At 51.3% G+C, this 19,707-nt stretch overlaps 1 long non-coding RNA gene across 1 annotated transcript in view; it reads right to left on the reverse strand.

The window, feature by feature from the left end:
• The window catches only part of LOC141091721 (uncharacterized), a 30,532-nt gene that overhangs the window by 221 nt on the left and 10,604 nt on the right, over window positions 1–19,707 (reverse strand). The window lies entirely within an intron of this gene.

Raw genomic sequence — 19,707 nt, forward strand, 5'->3', positions numbered from 1 at the left:
TTGTTAAGGGGTTAAGTGTGACAAAAGAATTGGAAATCAGGAAGGGGGCAAACACTTTTTCATACCACTGCATATCACATAGTAAAGAACAAACACCCCAGAATACTGAGACCGTATATAACGACTCAAAAGTACGGGAATGTATATAAAACACCAGAATAATGGGATCGTATATAAGACCCCAGAATACCGAGAATGTTGTGAATTTGCTTTCTGGCCTACCTCTGGTTACTACTAGTGTTGAGCGATACCGTTCGATACCCAAAAATATCGTATCGGCTGGTATCGCCGATTCCGATACCGGAAGTCCCATTCAAGTCAATGGGACTTCCGGTATCGGAATTAAAAAAAGGCCTTTATTTCCTTGTTGGCTAATTCTACATAATTGAAAACAAATAAGAATCATGTAGAATGTATTGTGGGCGGTGGAGGAGACATTAACGGCATAGTGGTTTATTCAAATCACATGGCACAGCATTAAATCCAATTTTTTTTTTCAAGACGTTCGGAGTTAAAAAGATATTGACTATGTTAACCTTTTTTATATTTAGTCAGATATGTGTGTTTCACAACTTCCTTGCTCTTCACCTTCTTTTGTACTTCTCCCACACTTTCTCCTTCATGATCCGCAGCAGTAGCATTTTTTTCATCAACTGTTTCTTCACCTTATTCATCTTCTTCTTCTTCATCTTCTCCCCATTAATTTTTTTTTCCATTCTTCATATTCTTCTTATTCAGCTATTATTAATTTTCATATGCTATTTCTTCATCTTCTTCCTATTCTTCTTTTTCTTCATTTTCTTATGGTGACAGGCATTCCTGTAGTACTTATCTATAAAAGTTATAAGATTACACCTTACGTTCTGCCTGTCACAAAAGATTTACAAAAGGATTTGTCCGCGTTCAGTTTGGCCTGCAGCAGCAGGCATTTTCCAGGGGCACCACGAGGAGGAACAGACTCACCCCCATTTACTGCTTAGTCTTCTGCTTATAATTTTGATTTCTTCTATGCTGATTTTTTGTCTTATGCTTAATGTTCTTCTGCTTTCTGTTGTTCTGCTTTTGCTTCTTGTTCTTCTGTATCTTGGTGGTTGTCTTCATGTTCTTTGTCCTCTTGGTCTTATTATTTAGGGTCATATTTCTGGTCTTCTTTGGTGTGGTCTTCAGGGTCGTCGTCATCATCATCAGGGTCATCGTCATGGAGATCAATAAGGATTACCAAAGACAATTTCAAAAAGCTTGATCTTGGAAATGTAGCAGAAGGTACAAGAAGGCTGAGAAACTGGCGAGAACCAGCAGACAGTGCTGGCACCCGGATGGGTAGCAGAAGGAACAAGAGCCAATGGCACTACTGAGGACCAACTGACGGTGCTGGACCACGGTTACTAAGCAGAAGGTACCTGTGCTAAAAAGCACTACCAAGGACCAGCTGACGGTGCTGGACCTCGGATACCGAGATGGAGGCACCTAGGCCAAAGGCTGTGGCGAGAACCAGCAGACAGTGCTGGCACCCGGATGGGTAGCAGAAGGAACAAGAGCCAATGGCACTACCGAGGACCAACTGACGGTGCTGGACCACGGTTACTAAGCAGAAGGTACCTGTGCTAAAAAGCACTACCAAGGACAAGCTGACGGTGCTGGACCTCGGATACCGAGATGGAGGCACCTAGGCCAAAGGCTGTGGCGAGAACCAGCAGACAGTGCTGGCACCCGGATGGGTAGCAGAAGGAACAAGAGCCAATGGCACTACCGAGGACCAACTGACGGTGCTGGACCACGGTTACTAAGCAGAAGGTACCTGTGCTAAAAAGTACTACCAAGGACCAGCTGACTGTGCTGGACCTCGGATACCGAGATGGAGGCACCTAGGCCAAAGGCTGTGGCGAGAACCAGCAGACAGTGCTGGCACCCGGATGGGTAGCAGAAGGAACAAGAGCCAATGGCACTACCGAGGACCAACTGACGGTGCTGGACCACGGTTACTAAGCAGAAGGTACCTGTGCTAAAAAGCACTACCAAGGACCAGCTGACGGTGCTGGACCTCGGATACCGAGATGGAGGCACCTAGGCCAAAGGCTCTGGCGAGAACCAGCAGACAGTGCTGGAACCCGGGTGGGTAGCAGAAGGTACCCATTGAAAGCAAAGTAGCCAGGCCGCAGTTACCGAAACCCACAGTCCTACAGGGGGTCCATGTCCCATTGGCACTACGGATCCAGCCTTCAGTGCCAGTTCCCGCAGCCCACATAGGAGTCACCTAAACTGCAGGCACCGTAGAGTCGGCTAACCCGGCCGCAAGACGACAGGACAACAGATTGGTGGCATAGTGACCTTGACACTACCCGGAAACAGCAGGCGTGCTGGAACCAGGCTGGGCAACAGGGAGTCCCCGTGCCAAAGGCACTGAAGACAACCAGCTGACTGTGCTGGAACCCAGATGGGCAGCAAAAGTACAAGAGCCAATGGCACTACCGAGGAACAGCTGACGGTGCTGGACCACGGTTACTAGGCAGGAGGTACCTGTGCTAGAAAGCACTACCAAGGACCAGCTGACGGTGCTGGACCTCGGATACCGAGATGGAGGCACCTAGGCCAAAGGCTCTGGCGAGAACCAGCAGACAGTGCTGGAACCCGGGTGGGTAGCAGAAGGTACCCATTGAAAGCAAAGTAGCCAGGCCGCAGTTACCGAAACCCACAGTCCTACAGGGGGTCCATGTCCCATTGGCACTACGGATCCAGCCTTCAGTGCCAGTTCCCGCAGCCCACATAGGAGTCACCTAAACTGCAGGCACCGTAGAGTCGGCTAACCCGGCCGCAAGACGACAGGACAACGGATTGGTGGCATAGTGACCTTGACACTACCCGGAAACAGCAGGCGTGCTGGAACCAGGCTGGGCAACAGGGAGTCCCCGTGCCAAAGACACTGCCGAGCACCAACTGGTGTTGTTGGAGCCCAGGGACAATCATGGTGTAGGCCGAGGCCTACTTGGTGGTAGTTTTAGATTGTTTGTAGGCTACAACAGACTGTCAACGTGCTCCAATTAGGCATCTGTCTCCACTCTGTTTCCAGGATTTCACGTGACTACCAACACCGCCAGTTTATGCGTACAGTAGCCGTCTGCCCAATCCACACGTGTTCCTGTGTTACTGGTGTTCTGTAATGTCAGCAGATCCCCTGATGTTTGTCTGCCAATGTCTCCTGCTCTGTCCACATTCCCACCACTTGCAGTGGGAAGGTGGACAGCGCAGGAGACAGTGCCGGACACACAGGGCCGGACTGGGACTAAAATTCAGCCCTGGCATTTGAAGTTACACAGGCCCACTAGTCACATGGTGACTATATAATATCTTTGTACACTTGTAGTTTACAAGAAGTGAGAGGAGATTAACACGACTATATAACATGTAGTCATAGCTGTGCCCAGTATTTCAGCTCAGTCCTATTTATTGCTTTTAGGTACAGTACTCCTCCCTAAGCTCTGTCCCCTTTTGTATGCATGATTACAGAATTCCTGGCAGAACTGCTCTCTATTGGGCAACCAGACCCCCTGGTCATAGCCGTCCCTATCATATGTCCCAACTTTTGAAGAAGGGAAAGATGGACAAAGACTGCGGCGCGCTCAGCGCGCCGCTGCAAATTTTGGCCACGCCCAGCCACACCCATTTCACAACTAGTCACACCCATGTGCACACCTAATCGCACCCATTTAGCACTGCTGATCACACTGACTGGTACTGAGGGCACAGTGGCTGGCATTATGGGCACACTGACTGGCACTAAGGAAGAGAGAAAACAGAGAGAGAGAGAAAAAAGAAAACAGAGAGAGCGAGAAAGAAAGGGGAAAGAAAGAAAGAACAGAGAGAGACAGAGAAAGAACAGAGAGAGAAAGAAAGAGGGGAAAGAAAGAAAGAACAGAGAGAGACAGAGAAAGAACAGAGAGAGAAAGAAAGAACAGAGAGAAAGAGAGGAAAGAAAAAGAAAGAAAGAGGGGAAGAAAGAACAGAGAGAAAAAAGAACAGAGAGAGAAAGAAATAAAGAAAGATTCTACAAAGATACTATAGCAGCCTGGCTCCCATTGTAGTGCCCACCTGAGCCTCCCGGTGCAGGACCTATCATGATCCGCTCACATGGCCGGCATCCCCGATTCCAAGGCGATCCTGCTGTCTGTGCTGTCGGAGGAGGACACGGTGATGGATCTGAAGCATTCCTAGTTCCGTCACAATCTCCTCAAGAAATTATCTCATTTCCGGTCAGCTTCCAGCACATCACTTCAGGTGGAACGTCATGTGTGTGTTTTAAAATGCTCCTCGGGGCTCCGCCGTGTACTCCTGTGTCCGTGGGAAAAGCCCGCTTTGTATGCTTTGTACACACTTGGCTCCGCTCCGTACATCCCGTACACATATGGCTCCACTCCGTACACACACGGCTCCACTCTGTCCACCTCGTACACGCGTGGCTCCTCTCCGTACACCTCATACACACGGCTCCTCTCCGTACACCTCGTATACGTGCGGCTCCTCTCCGTACACCTCGTACACACACGGCTCCGCTCCGTACACATCGTACACACACGGCTCCGCTCCGTACACCTCGTACACGCGCGGCTCCTCTCCGTACACCTCGTACACACGGCTCCGCTCCGTACACCTCGTACAAACGGCTCCGCACACCTCGTACACCCACGGCTCCGCTCCGTACACCTCAGACACACACAGCTCTGCTACATCCACACTGTAAATCCTGACCCCACACATACTTACCTCAACTAGCACCATGACAACAGAAAAACAGAGTCTTGCAGACGGTAGAGGCAAGGCTGAGCGCACAGGACCTGTGGTGAGGTCACAGGAGGGGCGGAGTCAGGGGTGACATGATCGGGGGTCTGGACAAAGGCTCCTGATCATGTGACCCCCTGACTCCTCCCCTCCTGTGACCTCATCACAGGTCCTGCGAACAGAGCGAGCAGGCAAACGAGTGCGACGCTGTGAGTGGCTGCGGGGGGGAGGGGGTCTCATGCTAGGGCGAGGATGGGGGGGCGTGGCGGCTTATCTCCCTGCAGTGCTGGAGGAACTTGGAAACTATCACCCCCGTGCCCGCAGAGGGCCAGCGGCAGGAGCAACAGTGGCCACAGCAGCTGGCAAGCGGCCAGATGATTGGGCGCTGCCGCCCGCGGCCCACGTGACAGCGGCCCACGTGACAGCGGCCCAGCGGGAAAATGCCCGGTTGGTTATATTGCCAATCCGGGCCTGCGGACACACATTGGGGGATCAGCTCACGTTACAGAACACCAGGAACACAGGAACAAGTGTGGAATGCGTGGACGGCAACTGTGAGCAGGAACTGGCGGTGTTGGAGGTCAGGGGAAATACTAGAGACAGAGTGGAGACAGAGGCCAAATCAGAGAATGTTTAAATCTGAAGTAGTTACAATTTGGAGGCAGCAGCAGTTTGCCCTCCACACAGCAGGGGATCAGCTGACGTTACCGAACCCCACTTTCACATGAACGAGTGTGTTTTTCTGTGTGGACAGCACTTCCGAGCACCAACTAGCGTTGTTGGAACACAGGGACAATCATGGTGCAGGCCGAGGCCTACTAGGAGCCAGGTGTAAAGCTGAGGTATTTTGACTTTGGAGGGAGCAGGACACTTTGCCCTCCACACAGCAGGGGATCAGCTGACGTTACTAACCCCCACTTTCACATGAACGAGTGTGTTTTTCTGTGTGGACAGCACTTCTGAGCACCAACTAGCGTTGTTGGAGCCCAGGGAGAACCAGGGTGCAGGCCGAGGCCTACTTGGTGGCAGTTTTAGATTGCTTGTAGGCTACAACAGACTGTCAACGTGCTCCAATTAGGCATCTGTCTCCACTCTGTTTCCATGATTTCACGTGACTACCAACACCGCCAGTTTATGCGTACAGTAGCCGTCTGCCCAATCCACACGTGTTCCTGTGTTACTGGTGTTCTGTAATGTCAGCAGATCCCCTGATGTTTGTCTGCCACTGTCTCCTGCTCTGTCCACATTCCCACCGCTTACAGTGGGAAGGTGGACAGCGCAGGAGACAGTGCCGGACACACATTGGGGGATCTGCTGACGTAACAGAACCCCAGTAACACAGGAACACGTGTGGAATGCGTGGACGGCAACTGTGAGCAGGAACTGGCGGTGTTGGAGGTCAGGGGAAATACTAGAGACAGAGTGGAGACAGAGGCCAAATCAGAGAATGTTTAAATCTGAAGTAGTTACAATTTGGAGGCAGCAGCAGTTTGCCCTCCACACAGCAGGGGATCAGCTGACGTTAATGAACCTCACTTTCACATGAACGAGTGTGTTTTTCTGTGTGGACAGCACTTCCGAGCACCAACAGGCGGTGTTGGAGCCCAGTGACAATCATGGTGCAGGCCGAGGCCTACTAGGAGCCAGGTGTAAAGCTGAGGTATTTTGACTTTGGAGGGAGCAGGACACTTTGCCCTCCACACAGCAGGGGGATCAGCCGACGTTACCGAACCCCACTTTCACATGAACGAGTGTGTTTTTCTGTGTGGACGGCACTTCCGAGCAACAACTGACGATGTTGGAGCCCAGGGATAGTCATTTTGTAGGCTGAGGCCTACTTGGAGGCAGTTTAAGATAAGACGTTGTTTGAATTTGGAGGCAGCAGCAGTTTGCCCTCCACACAGCAGGGGATCAGCTGACATTACTGACCCCCACATTCACATGAACAAGTGTCTTTTTCTGTGTGGACAGCACTTCCGAGCACCAACTAGCGTTGTTGGAGCCCAGGGAGAACCAGGGTGCAGGCCGAGGCCTACTTGGTGGCAGTTTTAGATTGTTTGTAGGCTACAACAGGTTGTCAACGTCCTCCAATTAGGCATCTGTCTCCACTCTGTTTCCAGGATTTCACGTGACCACCAACACCGCCAGTTTATGCGTACAGTAGCCGTCTGCCCAATCCACACGTGTTCCTGTGTTACTGGGATTCTGTAATGTCAGCAGATCCCCTGATGTGTGTCTGCCACTGTCTCCTGCTCTGTCCACATTCCCACCGCTTGCAGTGGGAAGGTGGACAGCGCAGGAGACAGTGGCGGACACACATTGGGGGATCTGCTGACGTAACAGAACCCCAGTAATACAGGAACACGTGTGGATTGCGTGGATGGCAACTGTGAGCAGGAACTGGCGGTGTTGGAGGTCAGAGGAAATTCTAGAGACAGAGTGGAGACAGAGGCCAAATCAGAGAATGTTTAAATCTGAAGTAGCTAAAATTTGGAGGCAGCAGCAGTTTGCCCGCCACACAGCAGGGGATCAGCTGACGTTACCGAACCCCACTTTCACATGAACGAGTGTGTTTTTCTGTGTGGACAGCACTTCCGAGCACCAACTGGCGTTGTCGGAGCCCAGGGAAAATGAGGTAGTAGGCTGAGGCCTACTTGGAGCCAGGTGTAAATCTGAGGTTGTTTGACTGTGGAGGGAGCAGGACACTTTGCCATACACACAGCAGGGGATCAGCTGACGTTACCGAACCCCACTTACACATGAGCGAGTGTTTTGTCTGTGCGGACAGCACTTCTGAGCACCAACTGGCGGTGTCGGAGCCCAGGGAAAATGAGGTAGTAGGCTGAGGCCTACTTGGTGGCAGTTTGCGATTGTTTCTAGACTACTACTAACTGTCAACGTACTCCAATTAGGCCTCTGTCTTCACTCTGTTTCGAGTATTTCCGCTGGCTTCCAACCACGCCAGTTGCTGCTCTGAAATGCCGTCTGCACATCCACACTTGTTCCTGTGTTACTGGGGTTCTGTAACAGCAGCTTCTCCCTAGAGGTGAGTCAGGCAATGTCTCCTGCTCTGTCCACATTTCCACTACAAGTAGTGGGAATGTAGACAAAGCAGGAGACATTGCCGTGCTCAACTCTGGAGATGAGCAGATGTTACAGGACCCAGGTACCACAGGAACAAGTGTGGATTGTGCAGACGGCACTTGACAGCAGAAACAGGCGGTGTTGTAGGCCGGAGGAAATACTCAAAACAGAGTGGAGACAGAGGGCAAATCAGAGAACATATTAAATCAGAGGTAGTCAGAAGTTGTAGGCAGCAGGAGAGTTTGCCGTACACACAGCAGGGGATCAGCTGACGTTACCGAACCCCACTTACACATGACCGAGTGTTTTGTCTGTGCGGACAGCACTTCTGAGTAGAGTTGAGCGAAACGGGTCGAAAAAATTCAAAAGTCGCCGACTTTTGGCAAAGTCGGGTTTCATGAAACGAAACCCGACCCTAGGATGAGGTCGGCCACGAGGTCGGCGACTTACGCGCCAAAGTCGCGTTTCAAAAGTTTGTTTTGCGCTCTTTTTCAGCCAATCAGGATCCACGGACACTGTGGGCAACGTGATGACCTAGGCACGGGTCACCACCATCTTTCAGAAGGGCATGCAAGTGATTGGCTTGCTTTGGTGGGCCTCACAGGGGGTATAAAAGGGCGTGCACGCCGACCGCCATCTTACTTCTGCCGATCTTAGTATAGGGAGAGGTTGCTGCTGATTCTGTAGGGAGAGCGTTAGGATGGGAAGAAGACAAAAAAACTGCTTCTGCTGCTAGCGATTTGGCCTGCACAACACACAAGTCACTGTGTGTGCAGTGCAAGGGGAGGCTATATTGTGGTGTATCAGTGGTGTTGGTTGTTGGGCTGCCTTTTAAGGCTTCCTGACACGCTGGCATTGCTGTTTACCCACTGCTCCACAAACTGCTTTTTTAAAAGCAATCCAATCTCCCTTATCCTCTAGTCACTTTTGTCACAGCTGTGCCATCGAGCCTGTCACATAGCGCTCAGATATCAGTGGGCCTCACACAATCCACAAGTGTCCAGTGTCCAAAAGTGTGCGCAGAGATTCAAAATCTCCATTATCCTCTCGTCACTTTGGTCACAGGCAGCTGTGCCATCGAACGTGTCACATAGCGCTCAGATATCAGTGGGCCTCACACAATCCACAAGTGTCCAGTGTCCAAAAGTGTGCGCAGAGATTCAAAATCTCCATTATCCTCTCGTCAATTTGGTCACAGGCAGCTGTGCCATCGAACGTGTCACATAGCGCTCAGATATCAGTGGGCCTCACACAATCCACAAGTGTCCAGTGTCCAAAAGTGTGCGCAGAGATTCAAAATCTCCATTATCCTCTCGTCACTTTGGTCACAGGCAGCTGTGCCATCGAGCCTGTCACATAGCGCTCAGATATCAGTGGGCCTCACACAATCCACAAGTGTCCAGTGTCCAAAAGTGTGCGCAGAGATTCAAAATCTCCATTATCCTCTCGTCACTTTGGTCACAGGCAGCTGTGCCATCGAGCGTGTCACATAGCGCTCAGATATCAGTGGGCCTCACACAATCCACAAGTGTCCAGTGTCCAAAAGTGTGCGCAGAGATTCAAAATCTCCATTATCCTCTCGTCACTTTGGTCACAGGCAGCTGTGCCATCGAGCGTGTCACATAGCGCTCAGATATCAGTGGGCCTCACACAATCCACAAGTGTCCAGTGTCCAAAAGTGTGCGCAGAGATTCAAAATCTCCATTATCCTCTCGTCACTTTGGTCACAGGCAGCTGTGCCATCGAGCGTGTCACATAGCGCTCAGATATCAGTGGGCCTCACACAATCCACAAGTGTCCAGTGTCCAAAAGTGTGCGCAGAGATTCAAAATCTCCATTATCCTCTCGTCACTTTGGTCACAGCTGTGCCATCGAGCCTGTCACATAGCGCTCAGATATCAGTGGGCCTCATACAATCCACAAGTGTCCAGTGTCCAAAAGTGTGCGCAGAGATTCAAAATCTCCATTATCCTCTCGTCACTTTTGTCACAGGCAGCTGTGCCATCGAGCCTGTCACATAGCGCTCAGATATCAGTGGGCCTCACACAATCCACAAGTGTCCAGTGTCCAAAAGTGTGCGCAGAGATTCAAAATCTCCATTATCCTCTCGTCACTTTGGTCACAGCTGTGCCATCGAGCCTGTCACATAGCGCTCAGATATCAGTGGGCCTCACACAATCCACAAGTGTCCAGTGTCCAAAAGTGTGCGCAGAGATTCAAAATCTCCATTATCCTCTCGTCACTTTGGTCACAGGCAGCTGTGCCATCGAGCGTGTCACATAGCGCTCAGATATCAGTGGGCCTCACACAATCCACAAGTGTCCAGTGTCCAAAAGTGTGCGCAGAGATTCAAAATCTCCATTATCCTCTCGTCACTTTGGTCACAGGCAGCTGTGCCATCGAGCGTGTCACATAGCGCTCAGATATCAGTGGGCCTCACACAATCCACAAGTGTCCAGTGTCCAAAAGTGTGCGCAGAGATTCAAAATCTCCATTATCCTCTCGTGACTTTGGTCACAGGCAGCTGTGCCATCGAGCGTGTCACATAGCGCTCAGTAGAGTTGAGCGACTTTTGGTTTTTTAGGGTCGCGTTTCGTTTCGTGAAACCCGACTTTTCCAAAAGTCGGGTCGAGCAAGATCGTCCGATTATAGGGAAAAGTCGGGGTCGTCCCGAAACCCAATGCAAGTCAATGGGGAATAAAAGTCGGCAGTGAGAGGAGGACAGGAAACACACCTACAGTGCCCATTTGAATGCCAAAAGCATCAATTCTTCTTACTTAAGCTTGTCAACCTTAATTAACTTCATAATACAAGTTACGCACTGAAAAATGGGGGTTATTTGGCTAAAGTTGTGGGGGGGGGGGGGGAGGGCTGGCTGCAGGTTTTCATGTGCCCTGGGCGAAAGAGCGCCCCTTTAACACATACCACAACTCATCATGCTCCGATACGGCAGATAAATAGCGGTATAGTACAATGAAAAATACCTCACTTTTTACATCTCATGACGAGGCCCATCTATTTCTCCATACAGAATCATTGGTCCCATATAATGTTTGAAACAGTATATGATGAGCTCCACATAATGCTACAGTATATGTTGGTCCCCATGGATGAAGCTCCACTGTCTTGTGGGCCCAAATAATGCTCCAAACATAATGGGCCCCATTTCTAATGCTCTAGTGTATAATGGGCCCTGTAAATGCTGCTCCAGTGTCTGATGTCCACCTTTGGAATGTTCCAGTGTATGGTGGGCCCCATCTATCATTCTCCAGAGTATAGTGCTCCCCAAAAATTGCTGTCCCAACATTGAAAACAATCAAATAAGTCTCCTCGCTAGGGTATCCCTGTACTTGTCTGGACAGGTGCTGTAGCTTGCTTAACAGCTCGCCAGCCGTTCTCACGCCCAGTATGGATTGCACGTGATTGCACAAAGGTTAGAAAGGGTACCGTATCCCTGGATAACATGTATGGATAGCGTACACATTCAAAATATATGTCTCAGGAGGCAGGCTCAGATGGTGTTAGGCCCAGTATGGATTGCACGTGATTGCACAAAGGTTAGAAAGGGTACCGTATCCCTGGATAACATGTATGGATAGCGTACACATTCAAAATATGTGTCTCAGGAGGCAGGCTCAGACGGTGTCAGGCCCAGTATGGATTGCACAAAGGTTAGAAAGGGTACCGTATCCCCGGATAACATGTATGGATAGCGTACACATTCAAAATATATGTCTCAGGAGGCAGGCTCAGACGGTGTCAGGCACAGTATGGATTTGACGGCCCAGATTACACAGCGGAGGAGCAGGGAGAGGTAAAGATTGCAAATGCTGGGGCCCTGCCCAAGCAAGGGGGGCCCACTCGTGGGCGTCGGTACTGGCACTGGGCCCCTCATAGTACAGCGGTGTGTCTGACGGCGGGTGTGCACCACCACCGTCAGAGACACTTGATTGCACTATGAGGGACCCTGTGCCAGTGCCCGCGCCCAAGAGTCGGCCTACCCACCTGTCCAGGGCAACGGCACTCGCACGGTGTCGTGCGGTAGGTGGTGACCCCGGCCATGGTGGGGGGAGGCAGCACAGTTAGGGAGTTTTAGAAAGTGGCATATGTTGATGTTGGACATTCAGCTGATGCAAAAGGCGAAATAGGTGAAGTACCAGGAAGAGGTGGACCAAAGCAAGCCATTTTCCTGTCACCCTATGTGTCATCAGGGGAAGGTGGGACAAAATCCTTGGAAACCCATGCGTGGTTCATTTTAATGAAGGTTAGATCATCCACATTTTGGGTTGACAGACGGGTCCTTTTTTCTGTCAGGATTGATCCAGCTGCACTGAAGACTCTTTCCGATAGCACACTTGCAGCTGGGCAAGCGAGCTCCTGTAAGGCATATTGGGCCAATTCAGGCCAGGTGTCCAGTTTAGCGGCCCAATAGTCAAAGGGGAATGACCTGTGTGGGAGAACATCGATATGGGAGGAAAAGTAGTTTGTAACCATAGTTGACAACTGCTGTCTCCTGTCACTTTCCATCGATGCAGTATTACCAGTTGTGTGAGCGGTATTTGAAAAATCAGTCCACAACATTGTCATGAAACCCCTGTCTCCAACGCCACTTCTGCTGTGTGCACCACGAACACCTCTGCCAAGCTGCCCCCGGCCCGTACGGCTCGTGTGAGAACCATCACCGCTGCTGTGTGCTGCGAATGCCTCAAGCAACCGATTTACCAGAGTTGCTTCTTTATTAGCCAATATTAGGTCAAGGTTCTCCTGTGGCATGATGTTTTGTAATTTGCCTTTATAGCGTGGATCCAGGATGCTGGCCAACCAGTAGTCGTCATCGTTCATCATTTTGGCAATGCGGGGGTCCCTTTTTAGGATCCGCAAGGCATAATCTGACATGTGGGCCAATGTTCCCGGTGTCAATGATGCACTGCGAGTGCTGGGTGGAGGAGCACTTTCTGGCAAATCCACATCCCTCCAGTCACGCACAAACCCTGTACCAGACCTTGCCACGCCAACATTTTCACTTGCCCCACGAGATGCATCCTCCTCCCCTAAGTAATCATCCCCATCATCCTCCTCCTCTTCTTCCTCCACCTTGTCCAGGAGAGGTCCCTGAGCAGACAATGGCTGAATGTCATCAAGGATTCCCTCCTCCTCTTCCTCAACATTGGCTGCAGACGCCTGGTCCTTAAGGTGCGTCAAAGTTTGCATGAGCAGACGCATAAGTGGGATGCTCATGCTTAGGATGGCGTCGTCTGCGCTTACCAGCCGTGTGCATTCCTCAAAACACTGAAGGACTTTACAAAGGTCTTTCAGCTTCGACCACTGCACGCCTGTCAACTCCATGTCTGCTCTCAAAGTGCCTGGCCGTGTATCCTCCCATAAATGCATTATGGCCTGCCTCTGCTCGCACAGCCGCTCCACCATGTGCAGGGTGGAGTTCCACCTTGTTGCAATGTCGATAATGAGGCGGTGGTTGGGAAGGTGGAGCAATCGCTGCAGCTTCTGCATACGAACGGAGTGTACAGGCGACCGGCGGATGTGCGCGCACAGTCTTCGCACCTTCTGGAGCAGGGCTGTTAACTCCGGATAATTTTTGAGGAAGCACTGCACCACCAGGTTCAAGGTGTGAGCCAAGCAAGGTATGTGGCTGAGTTTTGAAAGGGCTATGGCTGCCACAAAATTACGGCCGTTATCACTAACTACCTTGCCTGCCTCAAGATGTACACTGCCCAGCCATGACTCAGTTTGTCGCTTCAAGTACTCGGCCAGCACCTCGGCGGTGTGTCTGTCGCCCAAACACATCATCTGCAACACAGCCTGCTGACGCTTTCCACTAGCTGCTCGATAGGGGGACACATCGTGTGCAACAGTGGCAGCTGCAGATGGAGTGCTCGTACGACTGCGCTCTGTGGACGAGCTTTCGCTTCTGGAGGAGGAGGAGGAGGAGGGTGGAACGCCTACAGCCAACTGTTTCCTATACCGTGGGCTAGGCAGCACTGTCCCACCACCGCTGTCCCCTGTGGACCCTGCATCCACCACATTAACCCAGTGCGCAGTGATGGACACGTAACGGCCCTGGCCATGCCGACTGGACCATGCATCAGTTGTGAGGTGCACCTTTCTGCTCATTGACTGCTTGAGTGCATGGACAATGCGGTCTTTCACATGATGGTGGAGGGCTGGGATGGCTTTGCGAGAGAAGTGGCGACTGGGTAGGTCATAGCGTGGTACTGCATAGGCCATGAGTTCGCGGAAAGCTGTGCTTTCCACCAACCGAAAGGGCATCATCTCAAACGAGATTAGTTTGGCAATGTGGGCGTTCAAACCCAGTGTACGTGGATGAGAGACTGAGTACTTTCTTGACCTACTCATAGTGTCTGGGAGGGTGAGCTGGACTTGAGAGCTGCATATGGTGGAAGTAGCGGTGGACAGGGCGGACTGAGAGAGGGTTGATGATGGTGATGGAGTTGGTGTTCTTTCTGATGGCCTAGAATCAGTCTTTCGTTGATATAACAGTGGGATTCCCTGACTGCTGTGGCCTTGCAACGACACCTCAACATTTGCTGCTGTGCTAACCGGGGGGCTTACAGTGGGGGAAACAATGTAGCGTTGCTGACTACCTTCGTTGTGATCAGTTGCACATGTGGCACTTGAGGTTTGGTGTTGTGTCCACGCTTGCAAGTGCATGCTGGTTAAATGTCTAAGCATGCAACTGGTATTCAAATTTTTCAGTTTTTTCCCTCGGCTAAAGGTCTTTGCGCACTTCTTACAGATAACCTTGGCCTGATCATGAGGATTTTGTTCAAAAAAGTGCCACACTGCACTCTTCCTACTTTGGCAGACATTTTGCGGCCTAGCACGCTGTGATCTTTTGACCCTCTGGACAAGCTGTCCAGCAACTCTTTTGATGTTTGGAACCTGTCTTTGGAGTGCTCCGGGCCTGCCAGATAACAGCTGTTGCGATGTCGATGTCTGCTGTGGATGCTCCTCATCTGAGCTATTGGAAGCAGCACCCTCTTCCCCCAATGGATGCCAATCTGGGTCAACAACTGGGTCATCCATCACCTCCTCTTCTATGTCATGTGCACCTTCCTCTGTGTCACCGTGTATGGTGGTATAGTGTGCGGGAAGGGGCACCTGAGTCTCATCAGGGTCAGAATCTGGCTCTGTACACTACGAGGACAATGTAGTGCTCTGAGTGAATGTACCAGCAGAATCATCCATCAGCGGCTGTGCATCAGTGCACTCCATGTCAGATTCATCTTGGCCTGGGTAATTCACCATTTCACTTGATAATCCAGGCATGGTATGTGAAAACAGCTCCATGGAGTAATCAGTAGTATGGCCTGCGTCATCCTTCAATCTTGGTTGGGGTGAAGGACACAAGGAAAGGTGTGGTTCATGAACATGAGCCTCCAATGACGACTCAGTGCTTTTACTTTTTACAACTGAAGAAGAGGAGGCGATAGAGCTGGAGGCTGAGTCAGCAATGTAAGACAAAACTTTTTCCTGATGCTCTGGCTTTAAAAGCGGTTTGCCAACTCCTAGAACACTAAGCGTTCGAGGCCTTATGTAGCCAGACGATGACGCAGGCTCAACACCTCCTGCATTCGGTCCTATTTTGCTCTTGCCACTACCATCAGATCCACCACCAACACCATCATTACCAGCTGCCAACCCCCGCCCAATTCCACGGCCTCTTCCACCAGCCTTCCTCATTTTTGGTAGAAATGTAGACAAAATCCAACAAACTATATAGTATGTAAAACAAGGTACAAGGTGTCTATAGGACAGGGGAGATTTTGAATTTCTGCACACACTTTTGGACACTTTTGGATTGTGTGAGGCCCAATGAATATCTGAGCGCTATGTGACAGGCTCGATGGCACAGCTGTGACCTAAGTGACTAGAGGATAAGTGAGATTTTGAATCTCTGCACACACTTTTGGACACTGGACACTTTTGGATTGTGTGAGGCCCAATGAATATCTGAGCGCTATGTGACAGGCTCGATGGCACAGCTGTGATCTAAGTGACTAGAGGATAAGTAAGATTTTGAATCTCTGCACACTTTTGGACACTTTTGGATTGTGTGAGGCCCAATGAATATCTGAGCGCTATGTGACAGGCTCGATGGCACAGCTGTGACCTAAGTGACTAGAGGATAAGTGAGATTTTGAATCTCTGCACACACTTTTGGACACTGGACACTTTTGGATTGTGTGAGGCCCAATGAATATCTGAGCGCTATGTGACAGGCTCGATGGCACAGCTGTGACCTAAGTGACTAGAGGATAAGTGAGATTTTGAATCTCTGCACACACTTTTGGACACTGGACACTTTTGGATTGTGTGAGGCCCAATGAATATCTGAGCGCTATGTGACAGGCTCGATGGCACAGCTGTGACCTAAGTGACTAGAGGATAAGTGAGATTTTAAATCTCTGCACACACTTTGACACTGGACACTTTTGGATTGTGTGATGCCCAATGATTATCTGAGCGCTATGTGACAGGCTCGATGGCACAGCTGTGACCTAAGTGACTAGAGGATAAGTGAGATTTTGAATCTCTGCACACTTTTGGACACTGGACACTTTTGGATTGTGTGAGGCCCAATGAATATCTGAGTGCTATGTGACAGGCTCGATGCCACAGCTGTGACCAAAGTGACTAGAGGATAAGGGAGATTGGATTGCTTTTAAAAAAGCAGTTTGCGGAGCATTGGGTAAACAGCAATGCCAGCCTGTCAGGAAGCCTTAGAACGCAGCCCAACAACCAACACCACTGATACACCACTATATAGCCTCCCCTTGCACTGCACACACATTGACTGGTGTGTTGTGCAGGCCAAATCGCTAGCAGCAGAAGCAGTTTTTTGGTCTTCTTCCCTGCCTAACGCTCTCCCTACAGAATCAGCAGCAACCTCTCCTTATGCTAAGATCGGCAGAAGTAAGATGGCGGTCGGCGTGCACGCCCTTTTATACCCCCTGTGACGCCCACCAAAGCAAGCCAATCACTTGCATGCCCTTCTGAAAGATGGTGGTGACCCGTGCCTATGTCATCACGTTGCCCACAGTGTCCGTGGATCCTGATTGGCTGAAGAAGAGCGCAAAACAAACTTTTGAAACGTGACTTTGGCGCGTAAGTCGCCGACCTCGTGGCCGACCTCATCCTAGGGTCGGGTTTCGTTTCATGAAACCCGACTTTGCCAAAAGTCGGCAACTTTTGAAATTTTTCGACCCGTTTCGCTCAACTCTAATCCTAACTACTCCGGTTTTTGCCTACCGCATGTGTGCCACTGAGTCCCTGTGTTGCTAACAGGCTCAGCGTTACTTTTCTATTTTTTCCTGGAGCAGCTCTGTGCACTTAACAGAGACTGCTTGATTGCACCTGGGTGATATAGAACCCTGTGCACATTACCGCCACAATGCTCTGTGTCTTCTAGCTGCGGTTTTTCCATCTGCCGCACGGTGGACCCCGGGCGGCGAACACGTTTATTTATATTTTTTTTTAAGAGTGTTCCGCCGCCGTAACACCCGGTCCCAGACCAGATCCAGGACGACCTGGCCAGCCGCTGCAATTGCGGTACACCGCAGGGCCTTCCCAGGTGGAGGCACATCCGACATACCTGGGGCCTCCTGGCAGTGCGTCCTGTGCTCCGGTGCAGGTGGTGATGGAGCGGATGGTAGCTCTGGGTCCGCGGGGGCTTCGGTCGGGACCTGCGCAGCCACAACAGGTCCGGGCGGGCGCACGGTCTCAGCTCCCGGGTCCTCCGATGACTTCTTTGGGCGAGCGGGACGCAGCCGCACGGACAGCGTGGAGGTGAAAGTTATCGCTGGCGGGGAGTGGTCTGGTGCGGCAGCGGCAGGTACCGATGGAGAGGGTACCGCTGATGTAGGCCCCGCCAGGGCGCGCTGCCGTCTCAACCTCTCCAGCGCTTCTCTTCTTAGCTGCAGACGGGTAGTCAGTTCGGTGATTTCGTCTTGTAGCTGCCGGCAAATGATGCCAGCTTCAGGGTTGGAGCCGTGAGCCATGGCGCCGGGGGCTTGCACTTCCCCGCGCTCCGCAGGCCTCCTTCCATCACTCTCCAAAATGGCGTTCTGGCGTTCTTCTTCTTGCTTCACCCTTCTGCTCGCCACTGGCTTTCTCTGCCCCTCCTTCCGGGGGCAGCGTCTTCTTCCCGCGCCTCCATACCAAGCCAGTACACGATCCCCTCGGGGAGTGGGCCATGCATCAGTCACATAGTAATTCAGGCAGGGACAGCCCAAGACTCTTCGCGGTCTTTTCTTAGGACCTCCCACCTCTTCACGCCCTTCTTCTCCGCGCCAGTGGCCATTTCTAATGTCCATTTTACAGTCTATTAAATTTGGTCTTCTGCACATTTTCAAAAGTTGTTAATCCAAGGCACACAGAACCCGATGGCATCGGGTCTCGTCATCCTGTTCCATGGCATCGGGTCTCGTAATCCTGTTCGTGACGCCAAAAATTGGGTCGCCCTCGCTTCTCCCAGGGCTGCGGGGTACTCGGTACCGGGCCGGTGTCAAGGCGGGAATGTGTCACAGCAGCGGTGACCCGGTCCGTGGCCCTGGGCGCCCAATATCAATGGCGGTGATGTTAATGGTGTTAAAGTTTATATGACTAGTTCGTGATGCCACCCTTGGTATTTGGCAAGTGAGGTGTTAGCCAACACTGCGTGCAGATCCGCTGGGACTGATGGTGTGGTGCAGCAGAGATGGTGTAGCTCCCCACAGGTGGAGCTGTAGTCCCAGGGCAGTGTAGGTGCAATGGATGAGGAGAGGCACAGAATGGTATGGAGGCTGGTACCCTGGTGTAGTGGTGCGGGAATAACTGGAGGACACCAGAGTATGCGGTTCCAAAGCTTTACTCACTGTTTGCAGTTCACACAACTGCCTGCCTCCGTACCGTGTTCTCCAGGTCAGGGCTCCAGCCAACCTCCAGGCAGGATAGGATTCTCCCTACCACACTCCGCCAACATGTACCTTCACTGAACGACTCCTCCAATGCGCCTTTAGGTGCGAAGCACTCCAGTACTTAGTTACCCTGGAATGCCTCTCTCTAGGTGTTCCTAGTCTTTACTTGTATGACAGACAGCTGTAGCCTGCTCGGGGACTCCTCACTACGTCCCGCCTCTCTATTCAGTTGCTGTTGTGTCCCAAGTCTATGATGGGAGCAAGCCGTTAGCGGCTCACTACTCCTCCGAAGTCTGTTGCCGGACATTAAGTTCCAATCCACCTCGGGGACCGGGCCCCGGCCTTTGCGCTCTCTGGACTGGAAGGGTGCTCTCTCTTTCTCAACCTGCTTCCCACTGTCCTTCTCTTCTCCTTCGTTCCGATCTGTTCTCTCTCTCTTATGGAAGGTTAGGTTATCAATCTTATCAGTCTCTCTCTCTGGTCTTTCTCGTGCCAGCAGCCGAGATCACTGGGGCCTGCTGCAGCATGTCCCTCAGACACCTATCTTCTCTCTTCTTTCTCCTCTAACCAACTAACTAATAACTTTCACTCTTCCCTCTCTTTTATATCTAACTCCACCCGCCTCCCCAGCACCTCATGTGTTACGAAGCCAGACCTTTCCAGCATAAAGCATGGATGGGTTCCTGCTGATCTATCCTGTGTGTGGGGTGCAGGTGTTGGAAGGCGGAAAGGAGTTCGCAGCCTACCTGGATAGTGGGGCACTACACCTTAGGAGAAGGTGCAGTACCTCTGTGGCAACTGAAGCCTCAGGGGCGCCACAGCAACAACAGAAGGGTCACGTGACTCTACACCATTTTCCTCCAAGCTAACCTTCAAGGGGGAGCTGGAGTTCGGTTCCTCCACTCTGGCGGTG

This window comes from Dendrobates tinctorius, unplaced genomic scaffold, assembly GCF_039654945.1.
Source record: "Dendrobates tinctorius isolate UK_male_01 unplaced genomic scaffold, ASM3965494v1 ptg000055l, whole genome shotgun sequence".
Taxonomy (NCBI): Eukaryota; Metazoa; Chordata; class Amphibia; order Anura; family Dendrobatidae; genus Dendrobates; species Dendrobates tinctorius.